Below are 6,811 nucleotides of genomic sequence, written 5' to 3'. Positions count from 1 at the left end.
TGACACCTCAAGATCTGTGGACCTCACAGGATCACCTCAGGATCTGTGGACCCCACAGGATCCCCACCTACTTTCACTCACTTCTTCTCACCCTCTCTCTCTCTATTCATGGTCATCCCTTCTGTTTTCCATTTACCACTCACATCCATACACCCACCTATCTTCAAAATTCAACATCTCTTTCCCACCCAATCCCACCCATATGGCCGAATATACACATCCCTCCATCTCCTCCATATCTTCTTCTATTCTTTCTTCTTTTGCTCGAGGGCGAGCAACATTCTAAGTTTGGTGTGGTAAAAGCATAGCTTTTTTGTTTTTCCATAACCATTAATGGCACCTAAGGCCAGAGAAACCTCAAGAAAGAGGAAAGAGAAGACAATTGCTTCCACCTCTGAGTCATGGGAGATGGAAAAATTCATCTCAAGGGACTATAACTCAGTGGTAGAACATGTGGCTGCAAATCAAAAGATCCCTGAGATACCTCAGGGGATGCACTTCCCTCCACATAAATATTGGGAGCAAATCAGCACCTCCCTATGAGAATTAAGTCCCAACATGGGACAACTAAGGGTGGAACATCAAGAGCACTCCATCATCCTTCATGAAATAAGAGAAGATCAAAAAGCAATGAGGGAGGAGCAACAAAGACAAGGAAGAGACATAGAAGAGCTCAAGGACATCATTGGTTCCTCAAGAAGGAAACACCACCATCACTAAGGTGGATTCATTCCTTGTTCTTATTTCGTCTATTTTTCGTTTTCTATGTTATGTGCTTATCTATGTTTGTGTCTTCATTACATGATCATTAGTAGTAGTAACTATGTCTTAAAGTTATGAATGTCCTATGAATCCATCACCTCTCTTAAATGAAAAATGTTTTAATTCAAAAGAACAAGAAGTACATGAGTTTCGAATTTATCCTTGAACTTTGTTTAATTATATTGATGTGGTGACAATGCTTCATGTTTTCTGAATGAATGCTTGAACAGTGCATATGTCTTTTGAAGTTGTTGTTTAAGAATGTTAAATATGTTAGCTCTTGAAAGAATAATGACTAGGAGACATGTTATTTGATAATCTGAAAAATCATAAAAATGATTCTTGAAGCAAGAAAAAGCAGCAAAGAACAAAGCTTGAAGAAAAAAAAAATATAGGCAAAAAAAAATAGAAAGAAAAAAAAGAAAAAGCAAGCAGAAAAAGCCAAAAGCTCTTAAAACCAAGAGGCAAGAGCAAAAAGCCAATAACCCTTAAAACCAAAAGGCAAGGGCAAATAAAAAGGATCCCAAGGCTTTGAGCATCAGTGGATAGGAGGGCCTAAAGGAATGAAATCCTGGTCTAAGCGGCTAAACCAAGCTGTCCCTAACCATGTGCTTGTGGCGTGAAGGTGTCAAGTGAAAACTTGAGACTGAGCGGTTAAAGTCAAGGTCCAAAGCAAAAAAAGAGAGTGTGCTTAAGAATCCTGGACACCTCTAATTGGGGACTTTAGCAAAGCTGAGTCACAATCTGAAAAGGTTCACCCAATTATATGTCTGTGGCATTTATGTATCCGGTGGTAATACTGGAAAACAAAGTGCTTAGGGCCACGGCCAAGACTCATAAAGAAGCTGTGTTCAAGAATCATCATACTGAACTAGGAGAATCAATAACACTACCTGAACTCTGAGTTCCTATAGAAGCCAATCATTCTGAACTTCAATGGATAAAGTGAGATGCCAAAACTATTCAAGAGGTAAAAAGCTACAAGTCCCGCTCATTTGATTGGAGCTATGTTTCATTGATAGTTTGGAATTTATAGTATATTCTCTTCTTTTTATCCTATTTGATTTTCAGTTGCTTGGGGACAAGCAACAATTTAAGTTTGGTGTTGTGATGAGCGGATAATTTATACGCTTTTTGGCATTCTTTTTAGTATATTTTCAGTAGAATCTAGTTACTTTTAGGGATGTTTTCATTAGTTTTTATGTTAAATTCACATTTCTGGACTTTACTATGAGTTTGTGTGTTTTTCTGTGATTTCAGGTATTTTCTGGCTGAAATTGAGGGACTTGAGCAGAAATCAGATTCAGAGGTTGAAGAAGGACTGCTGATGCTGTTGGAGCCAAATCTGGCGTCCAGCGCCAGAAAAGGAGCCAAAACCAGAGTTGAACGCCCAAACTGGCACAAAAGCTGGCGTTCAACTCCAAGAAGGACCTCTACACGTGCAGCACTCAAGCTCAGCCCAAGCACACACCAAGTGGGCCCCGGAAGTAGATTTATGCATCAATTACTTACTTCTGTAAACCCTAGTAGCTAGTTTATTATAAATAGGACCTCTTACTATTGTATTAGACATCTTTGGTCTCAGTTTTAATCCATTGTTCATCTTAGGAGACTATTGATCACGTTTTAGGGGGTTGGCCATCTCGGCCATGCCTGGACCTTCACTTATGTATTTTTAACGGTAGAGTTTCTACACTCCATAGATTAAGGTGTGGAGCTCTGCTGTTCCTCAAAGATTAATGCAAAGTACTACTGTTTTCTATTCAATTCATCTTATTTCGCTTCTAAGATATCCATTCGCGCCCAAGAACGTGATGAAGGTGATGATTATGTGTGACGCTCATCACCATTCTCCCCTATGAACACGTGCCTGACGAACACTTTCGTTCTACATGAAATAAGCTAGAATGAATATCTCTTAGATCTCTTAACCGGAATCTTCGTGGCGTAAGCTAGAATGATGGCGGCATTCAAGAGAATCCAGAAAGTCTAAACCTTGTCTGTGCTATTCCGAGTAGGATTCAATGATTGAATGACTGTGACGAGCTTCAAACTCGCGATTGTTGGGCGTTAGTGACAGACGCAAAAGGAGGGTGAATCCTATTCCAGCATGATCGAGAACCGACAGATGATTAGCCGTGCTGTGACAGAGCATGTGAGCATATTTTTCACTGAGAGGAGGGGATGTAGCCACTGACAACGGTGATGCCCTTGCATAAAGCCAGCCATGGAAAGGAGTAAGACTGATTGGATGAAGATAGCAGGAAAGCAGAGGTTCAGAGGAACGAAAGCATCTCCATTCGCTTATCTGAAATTCTCACCAATGAATTACATAAGTATTTCTATCCCTATTCTATTATTTATTATTCGAAAACATCATTATCAATTTATATCTGCCTAACTGAGATTTGCAAGGTGACCATAGCTTGCTTCATACCAACAATCTCTGTGGGATTCGACCCTTACTCACGTAAGGTATTACTTGGACGACCCAGTACACTTGCTGGTTAGTTGTATCGAAGTTGTGAACCATGGTATTGGCACCATGTTCTTGGCGCCATTGCCAGGGAAAGAAAGAGCCATGAATTTTACATAATTAAAGTGTAATCACGATTACGCGTACCAAGTTGCTCACGTTGCCAGGGATTGTTCGAGCCTGGACATCACAATTTCGTGCACCAAGTTTTTGGCGCCGTTGCTGGGGATTGTTCGAGTTTGGACAACTGACGGTTCATCTTGTTGCTCAGATTGGGTAACTTTCTTTTCGTTTTCTTTTCAAAAATATTTCAAAAATATTTCAAAAATTTCTCATCTGTTTTCGAAAAAAAATAAAAATGTTTTCAAAAATATATTTTTCTTCAGAATTTTTAAGAATGAATTATAGTGTTTCATGGAGCATGTTGAAGCCTGGCTGGCTGTAAAGCCATGTTTAATTCCTTTGGGAATGAGTATGTCAGGCGTGTCATGTCTGAGTTACATACTAAAGCTTGGCTGGCTATTAAGCCATGCCTGACCCTTTGATTGGAGCTTTAGAGCATAAGATTCCTGGAATTCATATTAAAAATTTTGGAATCTTTATTTTCTTTTTCAAAAGAATTTTTTGAAAAATATAAAATAAAAATCCAAAAAAAATTAGAAAATCATAAAAATCAAAAATATTTTTGTGTTTCTTGTTTGAGTCTTGAGTCATATCATAAGTTTGGTGTCACTTGCATATGCATCTTGCATTTTTCGAAAATTTCATGCATTCATAGTGTTCTTCATGATCTTCAAGTTGTTCTTGGTAAGTCTTCTTGTTTGATCTTGATGATTTTTTGTTTTGTGTCTTTTCATGTTTATCATATGCATTCTTGAATTCTTAATGCCTAAGCATTAAAGAATTCTAAGTTTGGTGTCTTACATGTTTTCTTTGCATAAAAAATTTTTCAAAAATATGTTCTTGATGTTCATCTTGAAATTCAAAGTGTTCTTGGTGTTCATCTTGACACTCATATCATTCATGCATGCATTCATTGTTTTGATCTAAAAATTTCATGCATTGCATCATTTTTCTTGTTTTTCCCTTGCATCATAAAAATTCAAAAACCAAAAAAAAAAAATCTTTCCCTTTTTTTCTCATCAAATTCGAAAATTTGAGTTGACTTTTTCAAAAATTTTTAAAATCAGGTTGTTTCTTATGAGTCAAATCAAATTTTCAATTTGAAAATCTTATCTTTTTCAAAATCTTTTTCAAAAATCAAATCTTTTTCAAATTTCTTAGTTATTTTTGAAAATTCTAACAATATTTTTCAAAAATCTTTTTCTTATTTTTATATCAAATTTTCGAAAATAACATAATCAATTAATGTTTTGATTCAAAAATTTGAAGTTTGTTACTTGCTTGTTAAGAAAGATTCAAACTTTAAGTTCTAGAATCATATCTTGTGATTTCTTATAAATCAAGTCATTAATTGTGATTTTAAAAATCAAATCTTTTTCAAAACTAATTTCAATCATATCTTTCCAAAAATATCTTCTTATCTTATCTTTTTCAAAAATATCTTTTCAAAATATCTTTTCTAACTTCCTAACTTCTTATCTTTTCAAAATTTGTTTCAACTAACTAACTAACTTTTTGTTTGTTTCTTAACTTTTTCAAAACTACCTAACTAACTCTCTCTCTCTAATTTTCGAAAATATCTTCCCTCTTCTTCAAAAATTTCTTTTTAATTAACTAATTATTCTTATTTTTATTTTTAATTTTAAAAAAATTTTTCGAAAAAATACTAACAATTTTTAAAAACCATTTTCGAAAATCACTAACTCTTTTTCAAAATAATTTTCGAAAATTATCCCTCCCCCATCTTATTCTATTTATTCATTCATATCCTAACATCTCATCTCACATCTCTGTCATCCTCACAGTTGTGTTTCTTCCATTATATTACATTCTTTGTCTCCCCCTCTTCTTCTACTCACACAGGGATCCCTATACTGTGGTATAAAGGATCTCTATTATTATTATTATTTTTCTGTGCCATCTTCTTTGTCATATGAGCAGGAGCAAGGATAAGAACATTCTTGTGGAAGCAGATCCAGAACCTGAAAGGACTCTGAAGAGAAAATTAAGAGAAGCTAAAATACAACAATCCAGAGATAACCTTTCAGAAATTTTCGAACAGGAAGAGGAGATGGCAGCCGAAAATAATAATAATGTAAGGAAGATGCTTGGTGACTTTACTGCACCTAATTCCAATCTACATGGAAGAAGCATCTCCATTCCTGCCATTGGAGCAAACAACTTTGAGCTGAAACCTCAATTAGTTTCTCTGATGCAGCAGAACTGCAAGTTTCATGAACTTCCATCTGAAGATCCTTTTCAGTTCTTAACTGAATTCTTGCAGATATGTGATACTGTTAAGACTAATGGAGTAGATCCTGAAGTCTACAGGCTCATGCTTTTCCCTTTTGCTGTAAGAGACAGAGCTAGATTATGGTTGGATTCTCAACCCAAAGACAGCCTGAACTCTTGGGATAAGCTGGTCACGGCTTTCTTAGCCAAGTACTTTCCTCCTCAAAAGCTGAGCAAGCTTAGAGCTGATGTTCAAACCTTCAGACAGAAAGAAGGTGAATCCCTCTATGAAGCTTGGGAAAGATACAAACAGTTGACCAAAAAGTGTCCTTCTGACATGCTTTCAGAATGGACCATCCTGGATATATTCTATGATGGTTTATCTGAGCTATCAAAGATGTCACTGGACACTTCTACAGGTGGATCCATTCACCTAAAGAAAATGCCTGCAGAAGCTCAAGAACTCATTGACATGGTTGCTAATAACCAGTTCATGTACACTTTTGAAAGGAATCCTGTGAATAATGGGACGCCTATGAAGAAGGGAGTTCTTGAAGTTGATACTCTGAATTCCATATTGGCTCAGAATAAAATATTGACTCAGCAAGTCAATATGATCTCTCAGAGTTTGCATGGAATGCAAGCTGCATCCAACAGTACTCAAGAGGCTTCTTATGCAGAAGAAGCTTATGATCCTGAGAACCCTGCAATAGCAGAGGTAAATTACTTAGGTGAACCTTATGGAAACACCTATAACTCATCATGGAGAAATCACCCCAATTTCTCATGGAAGGATCAAAAGCCTCAACAAGGCTTTAATAATGGTGGAAGAAACAGGTTTAACAATAATAAACCTTTTCCATCATCCACTCAGCAACAGACAGAGAACTCTGAACAAAATGCTTCTAATTTAGCAAATCTAGTCTCTGATCTATCTAAGGCCACTGTGAGTTTCATGAATGAAACCAGGTCTTCCATTAGAAATTTGGAAGCACAAGTGGGCCAGCTGAGTAAAAGGATCACTGAAATTCCTCCAAGTACTCTCCCAAGTAATACAGAAGAGAATCCAAAAGGAGAGTGCAAGGCCATTGACATAAGCACCATGGCCGAACCTGGGAGGAGAGGAGAGGACGTGAATCCCAAGGAGGAAGACCTCCTGGGACGTCCAGTGGTCAATAAGGAGCTTCCCTCTGAGGAACCAAAGGACTCTGAGGCTCA

The 6,811-nt window shown here is 36.8% G+C and overlaps 1 non-coding gene across 1 annotated transcript; it reads right to left on the bottom strand.

Moving 5' to 3' along the window:
• Positions 1 to 5,828: 5,828 nt before the first annotated feature.
• On the bottom strand, positions 5,829 to 5,936 carry LOC148565289 (small nucleolar RNA R71). Its single transcript, XR_015884223.1, has one exon. It is a non-coding gene; the product is annotated as a small nucleolar RNA R71 (small nucleolar RNA).
• Between the last annotated feature and the right edge of the window lie 875 nt (positions 5,937 to 6,811).

This window comes from Arachis ipaensis, chromosome B5 (assembly GCF_059453495.1).
Source record: "Arachis ipaensis isolate K30076 ecotype BB chromosome B5, ASM5945349v1, whole genome shotgun sequence".
In the NCBI taxonomy this organism is placed as follows: Eukaryota; Viridiplantae; Streptophyta; class Magnoliopsida; order Fabales; family Fabaceae; genus Arachis; species Arachis ipaensis.
The sequence above is the reverse complement of the archived record's forward strand: the minus strand, read 5'-3'. Positions and strand labels throughout refer to the sequence as shown.